The sequence below is a fragment of the Salvelinus alpinus genome, chromosome 9, assembly GCF_045679555.1.
Source record: "Salvelinus alpinus chromosome 9, SLU_Salpinus.1, whole genome shotgun sequence".
NCBI lineage: Eukaryota > Metazoa > Chordata > Actinopteri > Salmoniformes > Salmonidae > Salvelinus > Salvelinus alpinus.
Window position 1 is genome coordinate 57,824,790 of NC_092094.1, and position 27,200 is coordinate 57,851,989.

General features: G+C 49.5%; 5 non-coding genes and 3 pseudogenes across 5 annotated transcripts; all 8 read left to right on the forward strand.

Annotated features, from left to right (window-relative positions):
• Positions 1–5,099: 5,099 nt before the first annotated feature.
• LOC139531050 (U2 spliceosomal RNA) lies at positions 5,100–5,279 on the forward strand (annotated as a pseudogene).
• Positions 5,280–5,659: 380 nt separating this feature from the next.
• LOC139531141 (U5 spliceosomal RNA) lies at positions 5,660–5,776 on the forward strand. Its single transcript, XR_011666248.1, has one exon. It is a non-coding gene; the product is annotated as a U5 spliceosomal RNA (small nuclear RNA).
• Positions 5,777–11,786: 6,010 nt separating this feature from the next.
• LOC139531057 (U2 spliceosomal RNA) lies at positions 11,787–11,964 on the forward strand (annotated as a pseudogene).
• Positions 11,965–12,336: 372 nt separating this feature from the next.
• On the forward strand, positions 12,337–12,453 carry LOC139531142 (U5 spliceosomal RNA). The gene has a single exon (XR_011666249.1). It is a non-coding gene; the product is annotated as a U5 spliceosomal RNA (small nuclear RNA).
• A 5,179-nt stretch (positions 12,454–17,632) lies between these two features.
• On the forward strand, positions 17,633–17,823 carry LOC139531064 (U2 spliceosomal RNA). Its single transcript, XR_011666194.1, has one exon. It is a non-coding gene; the product is annotated as a U2 spliceosomal RNA (small nuclear RNA).
• A 372-nt stretch (positions 17,824–18,195) lies between these two features.
• On the forward strand, positions 18,196–18,312 carry LOC139531143 (U5 spliceosomal RNA). Its single transcript, XR_011666250.1, has one exon. It is a non-coding gene; the product is annotated as a U5 spliceosomal RNA (small nuclear RNA).
• Positions 18,313–25,137: 6,825 nt separating this feature from the next.
• On the forward strand, positions 25,138–25,315 carry LOC139531058 (U2 spliceosomal RNA; annotated as a pseudogene).
• Positions 25,316–25,627: 312 nt separating this feature from the next.
• LOC139531149 (U5 spliceosomal RNA) lies at positions 25,628–25,744 on the forward strand. The gene has a single exon (XR_011666256.1). It is a non-coding gene; the product is annotated as a U5 spliceosomal RNA (small nuclear RNA).
• Positions 25,745–27,200: the final 1,456 nt, after the last annotated feature.

Below are 27,200 nucleotides of genomic sequence, written 5' to 3' on the forward strand. Positions count from 1 at the left end.
ATAAATTTTTGGTTTTGTTTGGAGGAGAGCGGGAGGAGAGGAGAGGTTTTTTGAGCGCGTCATTCTCCTTGCGGAGATGGCGCAAAGTTCTGCCAATCGGCCGGTACCGGGGACAGGGCTAGCGAACACTCTTCGGTTTTCATGGAGGGAGAAAGAACTGGATCCTATTGGACGGGAGAGTTTTGGGAGAACAATCCTCATGGGAATACTAAAACTGTCTGTAAAAGACGTGTTTTGTCTACAGGGAAACTCTATGGAGGGAGTTTTCGATGTTGCTTTTTATACAGAAAGCAAACACGATGAAATATTAAAGAGGGTGAGAGTGGCGGGTGACACGAAGCCAATGTGTTACTATGAAGTTAAGAGTTTGGCAAGAAGCAACCTCAGGGTAGTAACAGTAAATATGTACAACCCATACGTAAAGGATGAAGAGGTGAGGGCCTTTTTGGGGCGATATATGGACGGAGTCTCATCGGCAAGGTACCTAAAGGATTCCATCGGTTTCTGGAATGGGAGGAGAGGGTTTCAGGCCCTCCTTAGAGAGGATCCCAAGGGATTTGGTGGGTACCTTCATCCCCCAGCTATGTTCTCCCTGGGGGCTGACAGGGGGACATTGTACTATGCACGTCAGCCCCCATTTTGCAGGCGCTGTATGGCCTATGGACACATCCTGGCCGCGTGCGGGACTAGAAGGTGCAGAATTTGTGGGTCTGGCGCGCACGAGGCCAGGGACTGTGACGAGCCGAAGGCTTGCCACGGGTGTGGATCAAAAGAGCACCTGTGAAGGGATTGCCCGGCTCGTCAGCGGTCATACGCGTCGGCGGCTGGAGGGGGAGCAAGAGCAGGGGATGGGGGTAGAAGAGGAGAGGAGAAGGAAGAAGGAGGTGGCAAAGGCGGGAAGACTGCACCGAAGGAAGGAGAGAGAGAGGGAAGAGAGGAGGAGAGGGCCGGGACAGAGGGAGAGGTGGCCGGGACAGAGGGAGAGGTGGCCGGGACAGAAGGAGAGGTGGTCGAAATGGAAGGAGAGGTGGTTGGGACAGAAAGAGAAGAGGTGATGGAAGTAGAAGAGGAGAAGGAGGGAAAGGAGGCAAAAGGAGAGAAAAGGAAGGAGAAGGGGATGGGGGAGGGGGGGGGGAGTGGAGGAAAGGGAGGAAAGAGACCCTTTGGGGTCGGGGTATGAAAAGAAGAGGAAGAAGAAGACGACGGTCAGTGGGAGGGAGAAAAGTGGGGAGGGGGGAGAGAGAGAGGGGGCGGGTTTTCCGGTGTCTCAAGAGAAACTAGTGATAGACACACTTTTTGAAAAAATGCCGGAGGAGAAGGACATCCAGGGTAGGACACTGGATCAGGCAGGGGAGGGAGGGACGGCAGACGTATATGGGGACGTGGGGTCACCAATAAGTAGTCTGGGGGAAGGAGATGGGGGGACAACAGGAGAGGAGAGGACGTCCCTGTCAGATGAGAGGGGGAGCAGCGGGTGAGTCTCCTGTTTTTTTTGGTTTGGGTTTTTGGTTTTGAGGAATATTTGATTAATGAATACTTCGGTTATTTTGTTTAGTTTAAATGTAAGGGGTTTGAGGGATTTTGTTAAGAGGAGGGCGGTGTTTAGTTTTTTGGAAGGGGTGGGTTTTGATGTTTGTTTTTTACAGGAGGTTCACCTGAGGGATGGAGGGGACGTTGATAGGTTTAGGAGGGAGTGGGATAAGGGGGAGTCAGTTTGGGGAATAGGTGGGGTTCATTCAACAGGGGTGGGGATTTTGTTCGGGAATAGGGAGTTTAAATTAGAGGGCATGTTTGTTGTGATACAGGGGAGGGTATTGGGGGTAGATATCACGTATAGGGCTAGTAGGTATAGGTTAGTGGTGGTGTATGGGCCACAGGGGGCGGCAGACAGGAGGGAGATGGTGGACTGTCTGACGCCCCTGTGTGTTACAAATAGGCACTTGGTGATAGGGGGAGATTTTAATATAGATTTAGGGGTAGGAGGGGATAGTAGTGCAGGGGCCATCACCGGGCTAATGGCTTGCCATGGTCTGGTTGATGGTGGCCTGCACACTACTCCGACAATGGCCGGTCCTACATGGCGCAACTCCAGGGGGGTTGCGCGGAGGCTCGACTATATTTTTGTATCCAGGTCTTTGGGTCAGTTGTCTGGGCGGCTGGTGCCTGTTTTCTTTTCAGATCACGACGGGGTGCTCCTGCAGGTGGGGTCGCCAGTCTGCCTCTTTGGTAGGGGGTACTGGAAGTTAGATCGGGATGTGCTGGAGGAGCAAGCTTTCGTTGACGCCTTTTTTTGTTTCTTTCGGGGGCTTGAAGGCCTCCGGTCCATGTGCGAGGGGGTGTTGGAGTGGTGGGATTTAGTCAAGGTGAGGATTAGGAATTTTATAATAGGATATTGTAAGAGGAAAAAAAGGGAGGAAAGGAGGGAGGTGGATGGTATCCAAAGGTTGCTCGAACTCGAGTACGAGGCAGGCAACCTCGGAGGGTCGATTGACTGGGAGAGATTCACAGCCCTGAAGGCGCAGCTCAGGGAGCTGCAGGAGTGGAAAGCTCGAGTTTTCCTCGAGCGGGTGCATAATGGCTTTTTAGAACATAATGAGACTTGTTCCGCTATGTTCTTTAAGTCGGTTAGGGCCAGACAGAGTAGGAAGGTAATGCATGGGGTTAGGGAAGAAAATGGCAGTATAGTTAGAAAGCCGGAGGAGATGGTCAGGGTGACAACTGACCATTTCCGAGGGTTTTTTAAGGAAAGGGTAATAGATGTAGAGCAGGGAAATGTGTTTTTAGAACACTTGTCCCGGAGATTGCCGGAGGGCATTAGAGACGTGATGGAGGCTCAGATCTCCCTAGAAGAGGTTGAGAGCGCCCTTAGGAGGATGGGAAAAGGGAAGGTGCCTGGGATGGATGGGCTGCCGGCTGAGTTTTACCTCAAGTTTTGGGGTATTCTTGGACCGGTGGTCCTCGAAGTCTTGAAGGCCATCCTTGAGACGGGGGTCCCGGGGGGATCAATGGCGGTTGGTGTGCTGTCACTTCTTTATAAGAAGGGGGAAGCAACTGACCTTGGCAACTGGCGGCCGTTGACCATGCTGTGTGTGGATTATAAGCTGCTAGCAAAGGTCTTAGCGGACCGTTTGCGCACAGCCCTTCCCTACGTCGTCCATGAGGATCAGACGTGCGGGGTAGAGGGACGCTCTATTAGATGGAACCTACAGTTGATCAGGGACTCCATCGCTTGGGTAGAAGATAGAGGTCTGCCTTTAATGGTAGCAGCGCTTGATCAGGCGAAAGCCTTTGATCGCGTGAATAGATCTTTTCTTTTCAGAGTGTTAGGTAGATTAGGTTTTGGGGAGAAGTTTATAGGATGGATCCGTACATTATATATCGGAGCGGGGTGCCGGGTAAGCGTAAACAGTCACATGGGTGATGTTTTTGACCTCTCTTCAGGGGTCAGGCAGGGGTGCCCGCTCTCGGCTCTCCTCTTCGTTCTGTACATGGAGCCTCTGGGGGCTGCCATAAGGGCAGACACAGGGGTGGAGGGCTTGTTGATCCCTGGAAGTGGCGGGCTGCGTGTTAAGATGACGCAGTACGCCGACGACACTTCCTTGCTGGTTTGCAAGGACTCGTGCCTGACAAGGTCCCTTGCCATAATTGGGGACTTCACCCGAGCGTCGGGAGCGGTTCTGAATCATGCAAAGTCTTCTGTTAAGTATTTCGGAAGATGGCGCGGTAGGACGGATGTGCCCGGGGGGTTATCTCTCTGTAACGGGGCCCTGAAGATTCTCGGGGTCCATTTTGAGACCTCAGGCTCAGCGACGCTGAACTGGAACATGGGTATCGCAGTGGTACAGAGGAAGCTAGCGATGTGGAGGGCTAGGTCCTTGTCTTTTATAGGCAAGGTCCTGGTTCTCAAGGTGGATGTATTGCCGTCTCTCTTGTATTTGGCGTACATCTACCCATTGCCGGCGTGTCTGAGGAGGCCTCTAGTGAGGCTTGTGTTTCAGTTCATGTGGGGTGGCAGGTACGAGTGGGTCGCAAGGGCACGCATGCTCTGTCCCATCGGGGAGGGAGGTAGGGGGGTACCGCATCTCCCCCTCAAGCTGGACGCAATTTTTGTTTCTTTTTTGTTGACAGAGCTTGCTCATCCAGTGATACACCCGTCCGGTTACCTCCTGCGGGTGTTCTTCTCGTATCAGGCGAGAAGCGTAATGGTGTGGTCTAACACGGGTCCTCGGGCGGAACAGCTGCCGTGGCACTTTGGCCATGCGGCCAAGTGGTTGCGTGCGCACCCCGAGGTTGAAGTCGCCCGAGTAGGTTTAGACCACAGGCACCTGTACGAGGAGGTCAGACGGGCAGGGAGTCCGGCGCCTGTAGTGGGTATCTCGGAAGTGGTCTGGGAGGGAGTGCAGGCGCGGGGCCTGGACAACAGGCTCAAGGACCTGAATTGGTTGAGCCTCCACAAGTGCTTGCCGGTGCGTGCTATTATGTACCGGCATAGTTTGGCGCGATCCCCCACCTGTCCAAGATCTGCTTGTGGCAGGGAGGAGACTGTGCGTCATGCCTTTTGGGACTGTGCCTTTGCCGGAGTAGTATGGGCTAGGGCACGGGTGTTGTTAGGAATGGTAAGAGGGGATTTTGTGTTGACTTGGGCAAGGTTAGAGAGAGGGGTAGGGAGAGCGAGGGGTACAGTTAGGGACGGGTTTCTGATCTGGCTTCTCATGAGTCTCTTTAAGCGGGGGCTGTGGGAAGCCAGGCAGAACTTGGTCAAGACAGGGAGAGATTGGGGGGTGGAAGGGATAGTAAGGAGGGTGGAAGGAGATTTGAGGGGGAGGATGAAGAGGGAGGAGTTGAAGTGGGGGCAGCATGCTGCTCGGGAGAGGTGGAAAGGAGGTTTAGGGCTGGGAGTAATTTAGAGATGTAAGGGTATAGATTAGGGACAGGGAGATAGGGAAAGGTATTGGTTAGGTATGAAGGGGAGGGATGCTGCTCCCCTGAGGGTTTTTGTTTTGTTGATTAATTTTGTAAATAGATTTAAAATAATGAAATATTTGATTTTGATTGCTAAAATATGATTTTGTAAAAATGAAGGGTTTTGAAAGTAATAAATTATTTTTTCAAAAAAAAAAAAAAAATCTGTTCTTATCAGTTTAATATCTGATACGTCCCCCATCGGGGGACTACATATTAAATGGATTTTTCGAACAGGGAGTCGGAAATGGGGCTTGCTCCGTCCGCTCCACGCATCGACCCGGTATTGCAGTACCTCCGGGAACGGTGCAACACATTTCTCCCGTTGTCAAGGAAAGAAAATACACAAAGCTGTGTAAACAGCTGGCAGAAGAAGAAAAGGAAAGAAAAAACATCCAAAGTGGAAGTAGGGCGAAGCGCTTTTCGTGGGTTCCCCCGTTTCCCGCCATTTTACTTAAAAAAAAAAAAAAAAAAAAAAAAAAAAGTTGGTCAGGATAGTGAGTGAGTGAGTGAGTGAGTGAGTCTGTCTCTGTCTGTCTGTCTGTCTGTCTGTCTGTCTGTCTGTCTGTCTGTCTGTCTGTGACTTTTTACCCACACAAAGTTGGCAGAGTGGGTTGGGTGACCGACCACCCACCCGCGAGGTCCCAGCCTAGTAGTGCACAGAGTGTGTCTCGGGCCCCGACCTCTGACTTCCATACGACTCTGGTTTCTCTTCATTACGCACAAGCCTTTCGCCTTTTACTAAAGACTTCCGTGGAGAGGAACACTTATGAGTTCCAAGTATTTTTGGAAGGGCTTTGCTTCTGGCAGAGCCCGGTATATCTTGTTTCAAGAGAAATTGACAGAGATGATGACGCCCACCCACCGCCGAGACTTTTTGCTCATGCGTTTGACTTCAATCGGACTGACTGACCGGTGTATTTTCCACTCCAAGTTGTCGCTAAGGGCAATTGAGTTCAAAGAGCTAGTGACTTAAAGACGCATTGGCGACTTAAAAAAAAAAAACAACGCCCGCATTTCTGTCTGTCTGTCTGTCTGTCTGTCTGTCTGTCTGTCTGTCTGTCTGTCTGTTGGGTTGGTTGGTGGTTGGTCGGTGGGTGGGGAGGAGGAGCCACCTTTTGCCAAACCGCCAAAGTCTGCCGAGACCCCCGGGTGCCCGGCGGGCGCAGGGGTCCATTTGTGGGTTATCGCTTCTCGGCCTTTTGGCTCAGATCAAGCTTGGTACCGAGGTGCCCCAGAGCTCGCTGAGTCAGAAGGTCGAAGTAGGAAGGCGATAAGGTAGTTTGAGAGGAAGGTATCCTTGTTTCAAGGCGGTATATTGGATTGATAGTAGCTTCCTTTGGGAGAGCGTTTTTGTTGTTGTTGGTTTAAAACGTGCATTTTATTTTTAGAAATGGCACGTAGTAATTTAAACAAGTCGGGACCAGGAATTGGTGTAGCTAATGCGATGAGGTTCGCATGGAGGGAGAAAGATATGGAGCCAATTGGGAGGGAAGCATTTGGAAGAACCATATTAATGCTTTTTCCCCTTCCCCTCCCCCTCCTTTCACTGGTGTTGGGTTTTAAAGGGAGTGGGCCTCCATCATGTCAGCAGCACAGGCTGGCATGAGGAGGCACCATGCAGTGCGCCTCCTTTTAAAGGAGAAGGGAGGAAAAACGATGGAGTTATCCCGATTGGATTTCTCCAGGAAATTCCTCCAAAAGGAACTCGGTTTCCATCCCGCGCAGGTAAACTGCATCCTAGCCCTCCCTTATGGGAAAGGCTTTGATGTCAGTTTTGCCAGCGGCAGCTTCCTGAGGGAGTTCTGGGGGAAACTCCAGAACGCCCTGAACACCCAGGGGTCCCTCACAGCAATGTTTGAGGTGACCAAGCTGACGGATAACAGCATTAAAACTGTTATTATCCGGATGTATAACGAAACCATACAACCGGAGGACGTTGCAGTATGGCTGGGCAGGTACTGCAACGTGAAGGGGCCCCTGGTCCAGGTGAAGGATCCCGATGGGATCTGGACAGGGGCCTGGAGGGTCACTGTCCAGCAGTGGGAGGACCCCGGGGGCTATGGTGGGTTGAAAGCCATCCCATCCACCATAGTCCTCGGAGAGAACAGGGGCCATGTTCACTACCAGGACCAGCCCAAGCTGTGCCGTAAGTGTGGTGAGCATGGCCACCTTGCAGAGGCCTGTAAAAAGGTCGTCTGCATGAAGTGCCGGGAGGTGGGCCATCGCTACGAGGAATGCACGAACGGAAGGTCGTGCAACCTCTGTGGCGAGCGGTCCCACCTCATCCGTGGCTGCCCCTACTCCTGGGCCAATAAGGTCAGGGCCGAAAGGAGGGAGGAGGCGGCCGCGGACCGGGCTTCCGAGCGTCAGGTGGTGGCCACCGTGGCAGTTGCCGAGGAGGTGGTTGCAGAGCAGGTGGTGGTGGTGGAGGAGACAGTGGTGGAGGCGGTGGCCGTAGTAGAGGGCGCGGAAGGTGCAGTGGTGGAAGAAGTGGGAGGAGAGGACAAAACCCTCCCCACCCCAATCCCCCTGCCCCAGACTAAGGTGACCCCTGAAGGAGAAAGGGCCGAGAAAGACGGCCCCGGAGAGGTTTTGAGTGAGAGCTCCCCAAGTGGGTCCGACAGCATGATGACAGTGTCGGAAACGACACTGCCAAGCGAGGAGGGTACGGGAGGGGGGGGAGAGGCCCTGGGCGAACACCTTCCCCCACGGAAGAGAAACGCTGAGGAGCTCTCCGACCCCGAACAGTGCGAGGAAAAAAAGGGCAAACTGGAGTGGGAGAGCTCCCAGGGGGAGGACGAGTCCAGGGTCTTCCCTCTCAACTCTCCTAACCAAGAATCGTTTTTAAACCCTGTTTTAACCTCCTCTCCCTACCACCCCCCCTTACCCCGTAGGGAGAGAGAGAAAGAACCTGAAAAATAACCCCCTTTAAACTGGTTTTAATGCCTTCTTTCCTTTTAGCACTGTTTTTATTCACCTCTTTCATGGCTTTTAACATCACCACCATAAATGTTAGGAGTGTGAAGACGGAAATAAGAGCACAATCGGTTTTATCCTTTTTAGAAAGTGTTAATTCAGATGTGTTTTTATTACAGGAGTGTGGCCTACCCTTTTTATCCTCTTACAGCAAATGGGAGGAAAAGTGGCAGCGCGGGCCCTCCATTTGGAGCGGATCCAATTTTAATAAAAACGATGGTGTTGCCATTTTATTCAAGAACCCACAGGTGGTGGTGAGGGGGAGCACAGTGGTGGTTGGGGGGCGTGCTCTTTTAGCCAACTGTACTTTTATGGGGAGAAATTTTAACGTGCTAAATGTATATGGTTTTAACAACAAGCATGACCGTTGCACACTTTTAGAAGACCTGCAGTCCCACATGCTGGGGAGGGATCCTCTAGTGGTGGGTGGGGATTTTAATTGTGTTTTAAGTAGAGCAGACAGGAGAGGGGCAGGAGAGGATTTTAAGGTAGATAGGTCAAGCGTTTTATTGCAAGGGTTGTGCAGGGATTTTAAACTAACTGACTGTTTTAAAACCCTGCATCCAAGAGAGGAGGGCTTCACCTGGACCAGTGGTGACGGCACCAGAGCCTCTCGCATTGACTATCTGTTTACTCGGGACTGTCCCCCAACTGATGCTAGAATAACCCCTGCTTTCTTCTCAGATCACGTAATGCTGACGTGCACCCTTTCACTAACTTCGGGTGTGACTGTAGGACGAGGGCCCTGGAAACTGAACTGCTCCCTTTTAGAAGATGATAGAGTAGTTAGTCAGTACAGGGAGCAGTTCTGCCAGTGGCAGACGCTACAGGACTTCTTCGATACACGAGCACAGTGGTGGGAAATGGTGAAGGGTAAGACGAGGACCTTCTTCAGGGAGATAGGAAAGAGAGAAAGTAAGAAACAAGATAGACGCATGTTGGGACTGCAGAAGAGACTGGAACGGTATTTTAACCTATGCCAACAGGGCTTTGATTTTAACCAAGAAATCAAAGAAGTAAAGAAAGAAATGGCATTTTTAGCAGAACATAAGAGCAAGGGGGTTATTTTAAGAAGCAAGGAAAGGGAATTAGAAGAGGGGGAGAAGTGTACTAGATACTTTTTTAAGAAGATAGTTAGCAAGGGTAGGTCAATGACGGGGTTAAAAGATAAAGATGGGGTTTTAAAAACAGACACAGAAGGAATTAAAGGAGTAGTCGAGGATTTTTATGGGGAACTGTTCGGGGTAAAAGATGTATGTGAGGAGATTATGGAGGACGTTTTAACATACATTGACAGGACCATACCCAGCACGGACGACCTAACAAAAGACCTGACAATGACTGAACTCGACGAAGGACTGGGACATTTTAAGAGGGGTAAATCACCGGGGGAGGACGGCCTCCCCTTGGAGTTTTATCTAACCTTTTGGGATGTTTTAGCCGACGAACTTTTGACTGTTTTTACTGACTTCGAACAACTTGACAGACTACCTGACAGTTTTAGAGTAGGAATCGTGACCCTTTTACACAAGAAAAATGACAGGACTGACCTGACAAACTGGAGACCGATCACCCTTTTAAATTTTGATTGTAAACTTTTTACCAAGGTTTTAACACTCAGAATGTCTTCTGTTTTAGGGGAGGTGATCCACCCGGATCAAGCCTGTGCCATTCCGGGAAGGAAGATCACGGACAGCCTAGTACTGATCAGAGATGCCATCTGTTATGCGAGAGACAGAAACATGCGGCTTATAGTCCTAAATTTAGATTTTGAGAAAGCCTTTGATCGGGTCTCGCACCAGTACCTCTTCAAGGTACTGCAAAAAATGGGGTTCCCGGAAAGGTTTCTAGCTTGGGTGGGATTGCTGTATGGGGACATCACCAGCAGAATCCTGGTAAATGGGCATTTGTCAAGAGCAGTGGGAGTACACTGTGGCGTCCGTCAGGGCTGTCCATTATCTCCCCTCCTGTTTGTTGCGTGCATTGAGCCACTGGCACAGGTCTTGAGAAGGGACCAACGGATCAGTGGGGTGGGTATCCCGGGGAGTGGGGGGATGACTGCCAAGTGTGTTTTTTATATGGACGACGTCAATATTTTATGCACCGACCTTTTATCTGTTGACAGGACCCTGGACAGGACTGACTGGTACGGACAAGCCTCTGGGGCGAGACTGAATAGGAACAAGACAGAGGCCCAATTCTTCGGACCGTGGGCAGACTCAGACTTGACCAGACTACCACTGACAGTTAAAATGACGGACATAAGGGTTCTGGGGGTAAAATTTGACAGGGAGGGAGGAGGTAGTGGCAATTGGACCGGGATTTTAGGGACTGTAAGACAGAGACTGGGTTTTTGGGGACTGAGACGACTGACATTTGAGGGCAAGGTTTTAATCATCAAGGCTGTGATTTTACCTGTTCTTTTATTAATCAGTTCTGTTTTTATCCCCCCACGAACAACTCTTTTAGCTCTGGACCGGATGCTGTTTTATTTCCTGTGGGGAAGCAAGTGGGAGAGGCTGAGGAGGGAGGTGGTAAAGAGGCCCAGGTCCAAGGGGGGGAAAGGCTTGCCTGACCTCTACTTGTTCCTGGGCAGCCGCTATACAGCGCTACATCTGACTCTTGCCACCTCCCCGGTCACCAACAAGACCCAGGCCCTCGCACGGTTCTGGCTGGGATCTTACCTCAGGACTCTGGGGCTGATCCCAGTCGACCTGCGAGCCCCAGTCTCTTTCCTGCTCCCCACTCACTACGCCCAGCTCCAGAAATTTTTAAGACATTTTAAACTGGAAAAAGAAGCAGTCACGGTTTTAACTAAACACCGCTCTCTTCTCTCTCTTGTGCAGGATCGGGAACCAGTGTGTCCAGTACGCGGGCTTGCTATAGGCGAGCCCACAACGGTTTGGCGTAATGTGGCCCATCCTGCTCTCCTGAATCGGCACCGGGACCTGTCCTGGATGGTCGCCCACGAGATCCTCCCGGTCAGGGCCGTTATGCACTCACGGGGCATGGCGAGAACATCCGCGTGCCCCCGACCAGGCTGCGGCCAAGAGGAGTCGGTGAGGCACCTGCTCTGTGAGTGCAGAGCCGCCAGGGACCTGTGGAAGGAAGCAGGCCCCCTGATCACTCCGTGTCTACCAGCAGGGGAGGACCTAACGCCTCAGCTCGTGCTGTACGGGGTGGGCCGAAGGCCTATCCCATCGAAGGCCTTCACCAAGCTCTGGCCCACCCTCACGTGCCTGAAGGACGCTCTGTGGTCCTCCCGTAACCTGCTGGTAGCGAAAAGCATAGAGACCACCCCCCAGGCAGTGGCCATGATAGCCACGGAAGCCCTGGGGTGGTACAGAAGGAAGGGGGCCTCGACCCCAAGCGAAGGGTCCCCCACAACACCCTAGGTCCCGGCGGCCACGGCCTGACAGCGCTGCGGCGCCTAGGGCGAAGCGCCTAGGGGAGGGATCTCCTCTGGGCCCCGAAGGACGGGACGGTGGCTTATTCAGAGGAGCAGGATGAGGCAAGTTTGATAAGGACTCACCCCGCTCCCGTACAGGGGACTGAGGACAGCTTTTTAACAAAGTGACTTTTTAACATGTTTTCCATGTCTTAAAAATGTTTTACTTTTGTTAAAATCATTCGTACACATTTTAAATGGCTTTACAGATTCGATGTTTTTACAAGGAAAGTACTTTTATTCATGGTTGTTTTCATTGGTTTTAACAACATGTACTTTTTAACAAATTTAAATGTAATGTAATGTCCATGCTGTGTTTTATGCCTTATTGCCGTTTTTATGTGTATGAAATGATGTTAAAAAATGTATGAGCTGTTTTTAAAGGAAATGTGCTAATAAAACTTTTCCAAAAGAAAAAAAAATCTGTTCTTATCAGTTTAATATCTGATACGTCCCCCATCGGGGGACTACATATTAAATGGATTTTTCGAACAGGGAGTCGGAAATGGGGCTTGCTCCGTCCGCTCCACGCATCGACCCGGTATTGCAGTACCTCCGGGAACGGTGCAACACATTTCTCCCGTTGTCAAGGAAAGAAAATACACAAAGCTGTGTAAACAGCTGGCAGAAGAAGAAAAGGAAAGAAAAAAACATCCAAAGTGAAAGTAGGGCGAAGCGCTTTTCGTGGGTTCCCCCGTTTCCCGCCATTTTACTTAAAAAAAAAAAAAAAAAAAAAAAACGTTGGTCAGGATAGTGAGTGAGTGAGTGAGTGAGTGAGTGAGTGAGTTGGTTGGTCTGTCTGTCTGTCTGTCTGTCTGTCTGTCTGTCTGTGACTTTTTACCCACACAAAGTTGGCAGAGTGGGTTGGGTGACCGACCACCCACCCGCGAGGTCCCAGCCTAGTAGTGCACAGAGTGTGTCTCGGGCCCCGACCTCTGACTTCCATACGACTCTGGTTTCTCTTCATTACGCACAAGCCTTTCGCCTTTTACTAAAGACTTCCGTGGAGAGGAACACTTATGAGTTCCAAGTATTTTTGGAAGGGCTTTGCTTCTGGCAGAGCCCGGTATATCTTGTTTCAAGAGAAATTGACAGAGATGATGACGCCCACCCACCGCCGAGACTTTTTGCTCATGCGTTTGACTTCAATCGGACTGACCGGTGTATTTTTCCACTCCAAGTTGTCGCTAAGGGCAATTGAGTTCAAAGAGCTAGTGACTTAAAGACGCATTGGCGACTTTATAAAAATTTAAAAAAAACACCCGCATTCTGTCTGTCTGTCTGTCTGTCTGTCTGTCTGTCTGTCTGTCTGTCGCCAGGGAAAGGTCGGTGGGTGGGTGGGTGGGTGGGTGGGGAGGAGGAGCCACCTTTTGCCAAACCGCCAAAGTCTGCCGAGACCCCCGGGTGCCCGGCGGGCGCAGGGGTCCATTTGTGGGTTATCGCTTCTCGGCCTTTTGGCTAAAATCAAGTGTGTGGCATGACCGCAGTTTGATCAGCGAAAGGAAAGAGAAGGTGATGGCGACGGGAGACTTTACGTCGGCCCCTGCGGCGCGACTTTTGAACACAATCCGGTTTGTCGGGAAAGAAATGGATGGAATACAATTCGTTATTGGAAGAAGGAGTTTTGCAAAGGAAGTCATTTTTGAATTTTTGGGAGTGACGACGGAACGAATCTACTGCTACAGGGATTTTCCTGCACGGAATGCTTTCGAGGTCACCTTCACGGGGGATTACCTGTGTCAAGAAGCTTGGAACAAGTGCCTGGAACACAAGGACGAAACACCGATCTCCAACTTCAATGTGGAGCCTCTGTTCGCAAGTCGGGTAAGGACCATAACAGTCTGCATGCAAAATCCGTATGTGAAAGAGCAGGATATTCGATCCTTCCTAAGTAAATACTGTGATGTTTTGGGGGATGGAACAAAAGAAATGGATTATGATGGTATGTGGAATGGGAAGAGAAAATACGCTGTCCGATTTAGAACACGGGCGGGAGGATTTGAACATCCCCCAGCGTCCTTCTACATTGGCGGTGTAAAGGGGTACCTTTACTTTTATGGACAGCCCAAAACATGTAGAAGATGCGGAGAAGAGGGCCACATTGCAGCGCTGTGCCCGAACACTTTCTGTAGAAACTGCTCGGAGACGGATCATCAGGCAAGGGATTGTAAAAAACCCAAATCGTGCAATCTGTGCGATTCATTTGAGCACATGTTCAAGGACTGCCCTGACAGACACAAAACCTACGCGGAATCACTGCGAAACATCGAGGTGGTAATGGAAGAGATCTCAAGAGACCATGCACCCGCACCTGAGAACCTCCCGAGGCCTCTTCTGGAGGCTTCTCCGGGAATGGTCCCGGGGGATGTGGCGGAGCCCTACGTTTTAGAGAATCCGGTGGCAGGAACTTCGGCTCAACCAGAACAGGTGGCAACAGAGGAGTCGTCACAGGGGATAATAATATCAGATAACCCGGTGGAGAGGAGAGTACAGTGGGGTGAAACAGAAGTGGATAAAGAGATGGATTGGAAAGAGGGGAAGAGAACAGCAAAAAGGAAAGTACCAGGGAAGAGGCTGGACAAAGAGGCAAAAAAACAAATAATAGAGACATCCAACAGGTTCCACGTTCTGGAGAACAAGGAGCCGGGAGAGCAAGGAGCTCCAGGTCCTGAGTCGCCCTCAGCGGGAGAGCCTCCACCAGTGCCGGTGGTCGTACCTTTTGAGGAGGATAGCGAGGGCAGCAGGGATTTCCAGCTAGATTTCCTGAGTGGCTCTATGGTGGAAAGCTTGACGTCAACAACAATGTTTCGGACCAAGGGGCAAAGGGACGAAACATAAAAGAAAACGATGTTTAATGTCCTGTCAGTTAACGCCAGGGGATTGAGAGACACTGTCAAGAGGACATCTTTGTTTTTTTCATTAAAGGCACTGGACTTCCAAGTGTGTTTCCTTCAGGAGTGTCACCTAAAGAACGAAGAGGACATCAAAAGGTTCAGCAAGGAATGGAAGGCAGGTGCTTCAGTATGGAGCATAGGTAATGTGCACTCAGATGGGGTAGGGATAATATTTAAAAACACTGAGTTTGTAATTGAGGAGGTAATAAGTGTAATTCCAGGGAGGCTCGTATATATAGATGGCAGGCTGAACAACAACAAGCTGCGCCTAGTAAATGTGTACGCTCCTGCAGTAAAAGGGGAAAGGTTAGATTTCTTCAAGCACTTACCAAATGTTCTGTGCACAAACCGCATGGTGATAATGGGGGGGGATTGTAACACAGACCTAGACGGGGAATATGATTTTACTGCACAATATTTAAAAAATGTTTTGTGTGATTACAACTTGGCAGATACATATAGGAGACACAATAAGAAAGGTATAGGGCATACATGGAGAAACTCAAGAGGAGCAAGTAAAAGATTAGATTATCTGTTTGTATCCAAGACCACCCAAAGTTTGAGCTTCTCCATATATCCAAATTGGTTTTCAGATCATGACACAATTGGGGTTTCTTGCGAAATTAAAGGGGTGGAGATAGGAAGAGGATTTTGGAAGTTAAACACGAAGGTGCTAGAAGGCATGGATTTTAGGGCCGAGTTTACGTCCTTTTATAATTCATGGAGGGACATGAAATGGGCATTTAAAAACACAGCTGAATGGTGGGAGGCGGTAAAAATCAAAATAAAGTATTTTTGCCAAATTTATAGCAAAAGGAAAAAACAGGAAGAAAGGCATCTTGATAAAGAACTGCAAGAAGAATTACAGGCCATACATTCTGAAATAAATGAGGGTAAACAGGTGTGTGGGGAGGAATACAGAAACATCCAAAAGAAAATAGAACACAACATTGAAACAAGGGTCAAGAACTTTACGTTTTTGGCCAAAATAACAGAAAAAGAGCAAGATGAAAAATGTTCAAAGTTTTTTTTCCAGAGTATTAAAGAAAAACAAAGAAAGTCTGTAATTACCGAATTAGAAACAGGTAGAGGGAAAGTTACAAAAAAAGAAGATTTAATGGCGCACGCTCAGGAATTCTACCAAGTTTTGTTTAAGAAGGGAGAAGTGGAAAAAGCAAGAATGGAGGAATTATTAAATAGTATAAGCAAAAAACTAAACAATGAAGAAAGGACACATTTAGAAAGGGAGGTATCCAAAAAGGAAATAGAGGAGGCAATGAAATCTCTGAAGGCCGATAAAACACCAGGGAGTGATGGATTACCAAAATAATTTTATTGTTGTTTCTGGGGTATCCTAGGTGAGGATTTACTGGAGGTGTACAAAGAGATCTTGGTCGAGGGGTTGATGCCGGAATCTATGAGGTCCGGCGTAATAAGCTTAATTTACAAGAAGGGAGAAAAAGAGCTTTTAAAAAATTGGAGGCCCATTACCTTGCTAAATGTGGACAATAAAATTTTGGGGAAAGTAATAACAAATAGGATGAAAGAGGTAATGCCAAGCCTGGTTAATGAGGACCAGACATGCGGGGTTAGGAATAGGTCTGCAACATATAACCTACAGTTAACCAGAGATGTGATCGTTTGGGCCAAGGACAGAAACCTACCGTTGTGTGTGTTGAACGTCGATCAGGAGAAGGCGTTCGACAGGGTCAGTCATGAGTTCCTGTTCTCAATTCTAGAAAGAATGAATTGTGGCACGACTTTGGTTAAGTGGGTTAAGACAATGTACAATAAGGCATACAGTAGAGTACAAATTAACGGGTTTCTCAGCAAACCAGTACTACAAGAAGGTGGGGTGAGACAGGGGTGCCCATTGTCGCCACTACTGTACGTGTTATTTGCTGAACCGCTAGCAAATTTGATGAGGAATGATACAGGTATAGACGGGGTGCATATCCCAGGGAGTAACGGAGAAAGGGTGAAAATTGCCCAGTATGCAGACGACACCACTTTGTTTTTATGTTCTGACCGAGCGATAGATAGGGCGATTGTACTGTTGAAAACTTATGGAGAAGCAGTGGGGTCAAAAGTTAATTTGGGGAAGTCCTCTATGATGTACTGCGGTGCCTGGGAAGGGAGAACAGAGGGCAAGGGAGGTATAACTGTCTGCAAAGATGGTCTAAAAATATTAGGGGTGTACTTCTTTCAAGAGGATGGGATAAAGGAAAATTGGGAAGGAAAGATTGAAAAAGTAAAGGTAAAACTCAATATGTGGAAAAGCAGAAGGTTAACGATTAGCGGAAAGATTATGGTAATAAAAACAGATATATTACCAACCTTAATCTACCTGGCACTGGTATTCCCAATCAATGCCAGGAGCAAAATCGTTGTGACAAGGTTGATATTTTCATTTATATGGGGCGGCTCATACGAAAGTGTAAAGAGAGAGATGATGTATGGGAAAGTATCAAAGGGAGGAAGGGACATCCCATGCCTGTCGGTGAAACTGGATTGTCTTTTCCTCAATCAGATGTGTAAAACCGTGTTGAAAGGGACACAACATAAATCATTTTTTTTTGTTAGGTTGTGGTTCGGGTCGACTTTAAGAGGGATGTTACCTTGGGACAACAGGGTTCCGAATGCAGAGGTAAAACCTAAGTATTACGCACAGGCCATATCATTTCTGAAAATACACATAAAGGAAATTGAAAGAGAGGTCTTATTGGACCATAGGAAAATGTATGAAATTATAAGGGAAAACTGGGAGCAGAGATATGAGGCTGATCTGAAAGTAGTTAATTGGGAGGGGATACAACCAAAATGGATGGATAATGAGTGCAAGGATTTGGGATGGCTGTGTGCTTTAAATAGGTTGGCCGTAAAGGAGAGGATGTATAGGCACAACTGCGCAGTGAACGCAGAGTGCCCCAGGTGTAAAAAATGTGAAACAGTGATGCATGTATTCTGGGAGTGTGGTTTTGCAAGAGATTTCTGGGGAAAGTGTGAGCCTGTTATTAATAAGGTCTGTAACAAGATTGTTTTGAATGGGAAGAATATAGTGTATGGAGAGGAAATTCTAAAACTGCCAAAGGAACAGTTTAGAGCCGTATGGCGTATTATTAGTTTAGGGAAGCTGGTACTGTGGGAAAAAAGGAATGTTTGCATTAAAAAGGAGAAAGACAAAACGGTACCAGCAGATGCCTTCTATTTGTTTGTATGGAAGTTAAGAAATGTGATTGAAATGGAAAAATATGTGTACGGGGAAGAATTTTGTAAGGGAATTTGGGGAAGTGTAAAATTTGTATAACAATGGAAAAGTGTTGATTGAAAAAGAATGTCACAGTAAATTGTAAATTTTTGTAATAAAAAAAAAAAAAAAAAAAAAAATCTGTTCTTATCAGTTTAATATCTGATACGTCCCCCATCGGGGGACTACATATTAAATGGATTTTTCGAACAGGGAGTCGGAAATGGGGCTTGCTCCGTCCGCTCCACGCATCGACCCGGTATTGCAGTACCTCCGGGAACGGTGCAACACATTTCTCCCGTTGTCAAGGAAAGAAAATACACAAAGCTGTGTAAACAGCTGGCAGAAGAAGAAAAGGAAAGAAAAAAACATCCAAAGTGAAAGTAGGGCGAAGCGCTTTTCGTGGGTTCCCCCGTTTCCCGCCATTTTACTTAAAAAAAAAAAAAAAAAAAAAAAAAAAACGTTGGTCAGGATAGTGAGTGAGTGAGTGAGTGAGTGAGTGAGTTGGTTGGTCTGTCTGTCTGTCTGTCTGTCTGTCTGTCTGTCTGTGACTTTTTACCCACACAAAGTTGGCAGAGTGGGTTGGGTGACCGACCACCCACCCGCGAGGTCCCAGCCTAGTAGTGCACAGAGTGTGTCTCGGGCCCCGACCTCTGACTTCCATACGACTCTGGTTTCTCTTCATTACGCACAAGCCTTTCGCCTTTTACTAAAGACTTCCGTGGAGAGGAACACTTATGAGTTCCAAGTATTTTTGGAAGGGCTTTGCTTCTGGCAGAGCCCGGTATATCTTGTTTCAAGAGAAATTGACAGAGATGATGACGCCCACCCACCGCCGAGACTTTTTGCTCATGCGTTTGACTTCAATCGGACTGACCGGTGTATTTTTCCACTCCAAGTTGTCGCTAAGGGCAATTGAGTTCAAAGAGCTAGTGACTTAAAGACGCATTGGCGACTTAAAAAAAAAAAAAAACACCCGCATGTCTGTCTGTCTGTCTGTCTGTCTGTCTGTCTGTCTGTCTGTCTGTCTGTCTGTCTGTCGCCAGGGAAAGGTGGTTGGTGGGTGGGTGGGTGGGGAGGAGGAGCCACCTTTTGCCAAACCGCCAAAGTCTGCCGAGACCCCCGGGTGCCCGGCGGGCGCAGGGGTCCATTTGTGGGTTATCGCTTCTCGGCCTTTTGGCTCAGATCAAGTGTAGTTACCTTGTCAGTGCTGCACTTGATCGGAGAAGCGATCGCAGGCCGGAGGGCGCCCGGGAAATTGTGCTTTTTATATTGTTTAAAATCATTATTATTGTTGTTTTGTCTCACCTTTGTCTGTTCTTTTGTCCTGGGTTAGGTGGTGGTTTTGGTGGTGGGCTACAGGTGCACCAGCACCTGTAGGGTGAGTTTAAAGGCCCTCTGGTCTTTTTCTTTCTTATTTAATTAAATTTCATTTTCCCCCCTGTTTTGTCCTGTTTTGCATCTCTCCACCCCCTTGTATCCTACCCTCCCCCCCCTTTAGCTCTTCCTACTGTTTTTGAGTTTCGTGTTGTCTGCTAGCCGAGTGGCTTGTGGGCCTGCTAGCTTAGCTTGGCTTGGCCTGCTAGCCCCCTGGCCCTCTTAGGTGTGGCAGGCTTTGTTTGTTTTTGTCTTGACTGTAGTTTCCTTGTTCCCCTCGTATCTTTGGGTTATCCCCCAAATTGCCTTTTGTTTTAGTCCCTTGTTGTTTTGTGTTGTCAGCTGGGGGACTTCTTGCTGGCTGGCCTGCTAGCTGGTTAGCCTAGCCTGGCCTGCTGGTGAGGCCTGCCAGCCTGTTCGTTCCTCAAGTTTGGCAGGTGTTGTTAGTTAGCGTGCCCCTTGTTGTTTCCCCCCCTTTTTCCCAATAATTTGTTCCCCTCCCCCCTCTTTTTGGTTTGTGTGCTTGTTTGGTTCTGTTGTAAGGCCTCTTGGCTTGTGGGCTGCTAGCTGGTAGGCTTAGCCTGGCCTGCTGGTAAGACCTGCTAGCCTCCTGGCCTTTGTTTGGTGTGTGTGGTTCAAATTTTTGTCTTTCCCCTTTGTGTCCTTCCCTTTACAAAAAAGTATTATTTCAAAAAAAATTCCCCCCCCCCCCCCCCCCCTAAGTGTTCCTTTCCCCTTGTTCACAAGATTAGTTTGGTGCTGTGCTAGATAGGTTGTTGTGTGTCCCGTGGTGCTGGTAGGCCCTGGTTAGCTTAGCCTAGCTGAGCCTGCTAGCATCCTCGTCTGTCTCACACCCCTCCCCCTTTCTTCCAACCCTCTTTCCCAACCCCCTCTCCCTTCCCCCGCCCCCTTTTCCTTCCCCCGCCCCTTGTTTCCCCTTCCCCTCCCCCTCTTTTCACTGGTGTTGGGTTTTAAAGGGAGTGGGCCTCCATCATGTCAGCAGCACAGGCTGGCATGAGGAGGCACCATGCAGTGCGCCTCCTTTTAAAGGAGAAGGGAGGAAAAACAATGGAGTTATCCCGATTGGATTTCTCCAGGAAATTCCTCCAAAAGGAACTCGGTTTCCATCCCGCGCAGGTAAACTGCATCCTAGCCCTCCCTTATGGGAAAGGCTTTGATGTCAGTTTTGCCAGCGGCAGCTTCCTGAGGGAGTTCTGGGGGAAACTCCAGAACGCCCTGAACACCCAGGGGTCCCTCACAGCAATGTTTGAGGTGACCAAGCTGACGGATAATAGCATTAAAACTGTTATTATCCGTATGTACAACGAAACCGTACAGCCGGAGGACGTTGCAGTATGGCTGGGCAGGTACTGCAACGTGAAGGGGCCCCTGGTCCAGGTGAAGGATCCCGACGGGATCTGGACAGGGGCCTGGAGGGTCACTGTCCAGCAGAGGGAGGACCCCGGGGGCTATGGTGGGTTGAAAGCCATCCCATCCACCATAGTCCTCGGAGAGAATAGGGGCCATGTTCACTACCAGGACCAGCCCAAGCTGTGCCGTAAGTGTGGTGAACATGGCCACCTTGCAGAGGCCTGTAAAAAGGTCGTCTGCATGAAGTGCCGGGAGGTGGGCCACCGCTACGAGGAATGCACGAACGGAAGGTCGTGCAACCTCTGTGGCGAGCGGTCCCACCTCATCCGCGGCTGCCCCTTCTCCTGGGCCAACAAGGTCAGGGCCGAAAGGAGGGAGGAGGCGGCCGCGGACCGGGCTTCCGAGCGTCAGGTGGTGGCCACCGAGGCAGTTGCCGAGGACGTGGTTGTAGAGCAGGTGGTGGTGGTGGAGGAGACAGTGGTGGAGGCGGTGGCCGTAGTAGAGGGCGCGGAAGGTGCAGTGGTGGAAGAAGTGGGAGGAGAGGACAAAACCCTCCCCACCCCAATCCCCCTGCCCCAGACTAAGGTGACCCCTGAAGGAGAAAGGGCCGAGAAAGACGGCCCCGGAGAGGTTTTGAGTGAGAGCTCCCCAAGTGGGTCAGACAGTATGGAGACGGTGTCGGAAAAGCTTTTAGAGACAGCGTCAGGAGACACGGGAGAGGGAGGGGAGATTCTGGAGGAACACCTCCCCCCACGAAAAAGAAATGCAGAGGAGCTCTCTGACCCCGAACAGGGTGAGGAGAAAAAAGGAAAGGTGGAATGGGAGAGCTCCCAGGGGGAGGAAGAACCCAGAACCTTCCCTTCCAACTCCCCCAATCAAATCTCCTTTTTAAGTCCGGTTTTAACCTCCTCTCCCTGCCACCCCCCCTTGCCCCGGAGGGAGAGAGAGAATTCCCTGGGAAAGTAGCCCCCTTTTAACTGTTCAATGCCTTCTTTTCTTTTAGCACTGTTTTTACTCACCCCTTTTATGGCTTTTAAAATCACCACAATAAATGTGAGGAGCGTGAAAACAGCAGCCAGAGCACAGTCGGTTTTATCCTTTTTAGAAAGGTTTAACTCTGATGTGTTTTTATTACAGGAGTGTGGTCTACCCTTTTTATCCTCTTACAGTAAATGGGAGGATAAGTGGCAGCACGGGCCCTCCATTTGGAGTGGTTCCAATTTTAACAAGAACGACGGTGTTGCCATTTTAATCAAGACCCCACAGGTGGTGGTGAGGGGGAGCACGGTGGTGGTAGGCGGGCGCGCTCTTTTAGCCAATTGTACTTTTATGGGGAGGGATTTTAATGTGCTAAATGTGTATGGTTTTAATGACAAACAAGACCGGTGCGCACTTTTAGAAGACCTGCAGTCCCACATGCTAGGGAGGGATCCTCTAGTGGTGGGTGGGGATTTTAATTGTGTTTTAAGTAGAGCAGATAGGAGAGGGGCAGGAGAGGATTTTAAGGTAGACAGGTCAAGTGTTTTATTGCAAGGGTTGTGCAGGGATTTTAAACTGACTGACTGTTTTAAAACCCTGCATCCAAGAGAGGAGGGCTTCACCTGGACCAGTGGTGACGGCACCAGAGCCTCTCGCATTGACTATCTGTTTACCCGGGACTGTCCCCCAACTGATGCTAGAATAACCCCTGCTTTCTTCTCAGATCACGTAATGCTGACGTGCACCCTTTCACTAACATCGGGTGTGACTGTGGGAAGAGGGCCCTGGAAATTGAACTGCTCCCTTTTAGAGGATGATAGAGTAGTTAGTCAGTACCGGGAGCAGTTCAGCCAGTGGCAGACGCTACAGGACTTCTTTGACACACGAGCACAGTGGTGGGAAATGGTGAAGGGAAGGACGAGGACCTTCTTTAGAGAGATAGGAAAGAAAAAAAGCAGAGAAAAAGATAGACGCATGGTGGGACTGCAAAAGCGACTGGAAAGGTATTTTAACTTATGCCAACAGGGCCTTGATTTTAACCAAGAAATCCAAGAAGTAAAGAAGGAAATGGCATTTTTAGCAGAACAGAAAAGTAAGGGGGTTATTTTAAGAAGCAAAGAAAGGGAACTAGAAGAGGGGGAGAAGTGCACTAGGTACTTTTTTAAGAAAATAGTTAGTAAGGGTAGGACAATAACAGGGTTAAAAAACAAGGATGGGGTTTTAAAAACAGACACAGAAGAAATAAAGGAAGTGGTCGAGGATTTTTATGGGGAACTGTTCGGGGTAAAAGAAGTATGTGAAGAAACGATGGGGGACCTTTTAACATACATTGACAAGACCTTACCCAACACAGACGACCTGATAAAAGACCTGACGAGGACAGAAATTGACCAAGGACTGAAACATTTTAAGAGGGGTAAATCACCGGGGGAGGACGGCCTCCCTTTGGAGTTTTATCTGACCTTTTGGGATGTTTTAGCCGACGAACTTCTGACTGTTTTTACGGACTTTGAACACCTTGACAGACTACCTGACAGTTTTAGAGTGGGGATTGTGACTCTTTTATATAAGAAAAACGACAGGACGGACCTGAAGAACTGGAGACCGATTACCCTTTTAAACTTTGACTGTAAACTTTTTACCAAGGTTTTAACACTCAGAATGTCTTCTGTTTTAGGGGAGGTGATCCACCCGGACCAAACCTGTGCCATCCCCGGAAGGAAGATCACGGACAGCCTGATACTGATCCGAGATGCCATCTGTTATGCGAGAGACAGAAACATGCGGCTTGTAGTCCTAAATTTAGATTTTGAAAAAGCCTTTGATCGGGTCTCGCACCAGTACCTCTTTAAGGTACTGCAAAAAATGGGTTTCCCGGACAGGTTTTTAGCTTGGGTGGGACTGCTGTACGGGGACATTACCAGCAAAATCCTCGTAAATGGGCATCTGTCAAAAGCGGTGGGAGTACACTGCGGCGTCCGTCAGGGCTGTCCATTATCTCCCCTTCTGTTCGTGGCCTGCATTGAACCACTGGCACAGGTCTTGAGAAGGGACCAACGGATCAGTGGGGTGGGTATCCCGGGGAGTGGGGGGATGACCGCCAAGTGCGTTTTTTACATGGACGACGTCAACATTTTATGTACCGACCTTTTATCCATCGACAGGACCCTGGACAGGACCGACTGGTACGGACGAGCCTCTGGGGCGAGACTGAACAGAGACAAGACCGAGGCCCAATTTTTTGGACCATGGGCAGACCCAGACTTGACCAGACTACCACTGACGGTCAAAACAACGGACATAAGGGTACTGGGGGTAAAATTTGACAGGGAGGGAGGAGGTAGTGGCAACTGGACCGGGATTTTAGGGACAGTAAGACAGAGACTGGGTTTTTGGGGACTACGACAGCTGACTTTTGAGGGCAAGGTTTTAATCATTAAAGCTGTGATTTTACCTGTGCTTTTATTAATCAGTTCTGTTTTTATCCCCCCACGAAGGAGTCTTTTAGCCCTGGAGCGGATGCTGTTCTACTTCCTGTGGGGAAGCAAGTGGGAGAGGCTGAGGAGGGAGGTGGTCAAGAGGCCCAGGTCCAAGGGGGGGAAAGGCTTGCCTGACCTCTACTTGTTCCTGGGCAGCCGCTACACAGCGTTACATCTCACTCTTGCCACCTCCCCGGTCAACAACAAGACCCAGGCCCTCGCACGGTTCTGGCTGGGATCTTACCTCAGGACCCTGAGGCTGATCCCAGTCGACCTGCGAGCCCCAGTCTCTTTCCTGCTCCCCACTCACTACGTCCAGCTCCAGAAATTTTTAAGACATTTTAAACTGGAAAAAGAAGCAGTCACGGTTTTAACTAAACACCGCTCTCTTCTCTCTCTTGTGCAGGATCGGGAACCAGTGTGTCCAGTACGCGGGCTTGCTATAGGCGAGCCCACAACGGTTTGGCGTAATGTGGCCCATCCTGCTCTCCTGAATCGGCACCGGGACCTGTCCTGGATGGTCGCCCACGAGATCCTCCCGGTCAGGGCCGTCATGCACTCACGGGGCATGGCGAGAACATCCGTGTGCCCCCGACCAGGCTGCGGCCAAGAGGAGTCGGTGAGGCACCTGCTCTGTGAGTGCAGAGCCGCCAGGGACCTGTGGAAGGAAGCAGGCCCCCTGATCACTCCGTGTCTGCCAGCAGGGGAGGACCTAACGCCTCAGCTCGTGCTGTACGGGGTGGGCCGAAGGCCCATTCCATCGAAGGCCTTCACCAAGCTCTGGCCCACCCTCACGTGCCTGAAGGACGCCCTGTGGTCCTCCCGTAACCTGCTGGTAGCGAAGAACGTAGAGACCACCCCCCAGGCAGTGGCTATGGTAGCCACGGAAGCCCTGGGGTGGTACAAAAGGAAGGGGGCCTCGACCCCATACGAAGGGTCCCCCACAACACCCTAGGTCCCGGCGGCCACGGCCTGACAGCGCTGCGGCGCCTAGGGCGATGCGCCTAGGGGAGGGATCTCCTCTGGGCCCCGAAGGACGGGACGGTGGCTTATTCAGAGGAGCAGGATGAGGCAAGTTTGATAAGGACTCACCCCGCTCCTGTACAAGGGACCGAAGACAGCTTTTTAACAAAGTGACTTTTTAACATGTTTTCCATGTCTTAAAAATGTTTTACTTTTGTTAAATCATTCGTACACATTTTAAATGGCTTTACAGATTTGATGTTTTTACAAGGAAAGTACTTTTATTCATGGTTGTTTTCATTGGTTTTAACAACATGTACTTTTTAACAAATTTAAATGTAATGTCCAAATGCTGTGTTTTATGCCTTATTGCCGTTTTTATGTGTATGAAATGATGTTAAAAAAATGTATGAGCTGTTTTAAAGGAAATGTGTTAATAAAACTTTTCCAAAAGAAAAAAAAATCTGTTCTTATCAGTTTAATATCTGATACGTCCCCCATCGGGGGACTACATATTAAATGGATTTTTCGAACAGGGAGTCGGAAATGGGGCTTGCTCCGTCCGCTCCACGCATCGACCCGGTATTGCAGTACCTCCGGGAACGGTGCAACACATTTCTCCCGTTGTCAAGGACAAAAAAAGACAAACTATCTAAACAGCTAGCAGCAGAAGGAAAGGAAGAAAAATAAGAAACACCCAAAGTGAAAGTAGGGCGAAGCGCTCTTCGTGGGTTCCCCCGTTTCCCGCCATTTTACTTAAATAAAAAGTTGGTCAGGATAGTGAGTGAGTGAAGTGAGTCTGTCTGACTTTTTACTCACACACAGCCCTGGAAAAGTTGGCAGAGTGGGTTCGGTGACCACCCACCCGCGAGATGCCAGCCTAGTAGTGCACAGAGTGTGTCTCGGGCCCCGACCTCTGACTTCCATACGACTCTGGTTTCTCTTCATTACGCACAAGCCTTTCGCCTTTTACTAAAGACTTCCGTGGAGAGGAACACTTACGAGTTCAAAGTATTTTTGGAAGGGCTTTGCTTATGGCAGAGCCCGGTATATCTTGTTTCAAGAGAAATGGACAGAGATGACACCCACCGCCGACACTTTTTGCTCAGGCGTTTGACTTCAATCGGGCCGACCGATCGATCGACCGTTGTATTTTTCCACTCAAAGTAGTCGCTCGGGCAATTGAGTTCAAGCCCGACGACGACGACTGGCGTATTTGCAGGGCTTTGAACAAATAGTCGCACCAGGCGTAAAGAGCTAGTGACTTAAAGCCGCATTGGCGACTTTTTAAACAAAACACCTTCCTGCCTGTCACCAGGGAAACGTTGGGTGGGGAGGAGCCAACTTTTGCCAAACCATTGAGGTCTGCCGAGACCCCCGGGTGCCCGGCGGGCGCAGGGGTCAATTTGTGGGTTATTGCTTCTCTGCCTTTTGGCTCAGTTCAAGCTTGGTACCGAGGTGCCCCAAAGCCCGCTGAGTCAGGAGGTCGAAGCAAGACAGGAGGGAGGAGAAAATTTATTACGAGGATTTGAAATTATTTTTCTTTTTTTCTTTTTTGTTGTTCTTTGGCTTCTTGGGAAGAGAGCTTTTTTTGGTTTAAAAAAATGGAGCAGCAAAGAACGAGCAGGACGGTACCAGGGATTGGATTGGCAAACACGGTGAGGTTTTCATGGATTGACAAGGAGATGGAGCCGTGGGGAAGAGAGACATTTGGGAGGACCGTACTGATGGGATACCTGAAACTGCAGGTAAAAGATGTTTTGTGCCTTCAGGGCAACCCGATGGAGAAGGCGTACGATGTGACGTTTCACTCAGAAGAGAAGCACGATGGGATTATGAAGACGGTGAGGGAAGGGAAAGGAGAGAGACCCCTGTGCCATTACGCGGTGACCAGCCTGGCAAGGAACAATTTCAGGGTGGTCACCGTAAACATGTACAATCCGCATGTGAAGGATGAGGAGGTGAGGGCCTTTCTGGGGAGATATGTAGACAACGTATCCTCAGTGAGGCACCTCAGGGACTCCCTGGGTTTCTCTACCTCCATCCTCCAGCGATGTTCTCCCTGGGGGCTGACAGGGGGACATTATTTTATGCCCGTCAGCCTCCGTTCTGTAGGCGTTGTATGGCCTACGGACATATACTGGCCTCGTGCAATACCCGAAAGTGCAGGTTCTGTGGGTCGGGAGAGCACGAGGCCAAGGATTGTGACGAGCCCAAGGCTTGCGTGATTGCCCGGCTCGTCAAAGGTCGTACGCGTCTGCAGCTGGAGGGGGAACGGGGGATGGGGGGAGAAGAGAAAGGAAGGATGCGGATGACAGTAATGGCACAGGGGAAAAGACGGCACGGGAAGAGGATGGAAGGAAGAAGGCTACGAAAGGAGAGAGGAGAAGAGAAGAGAAGGCGAAGGAGGTGGAAGGTGCGGAGGCGGAAGGAGGTGACGGAGCGAAGAAGAAGAAGGCGGGGACAGTGGAGAAAGAGGAGGTGGAGGACGGAACGGTGAA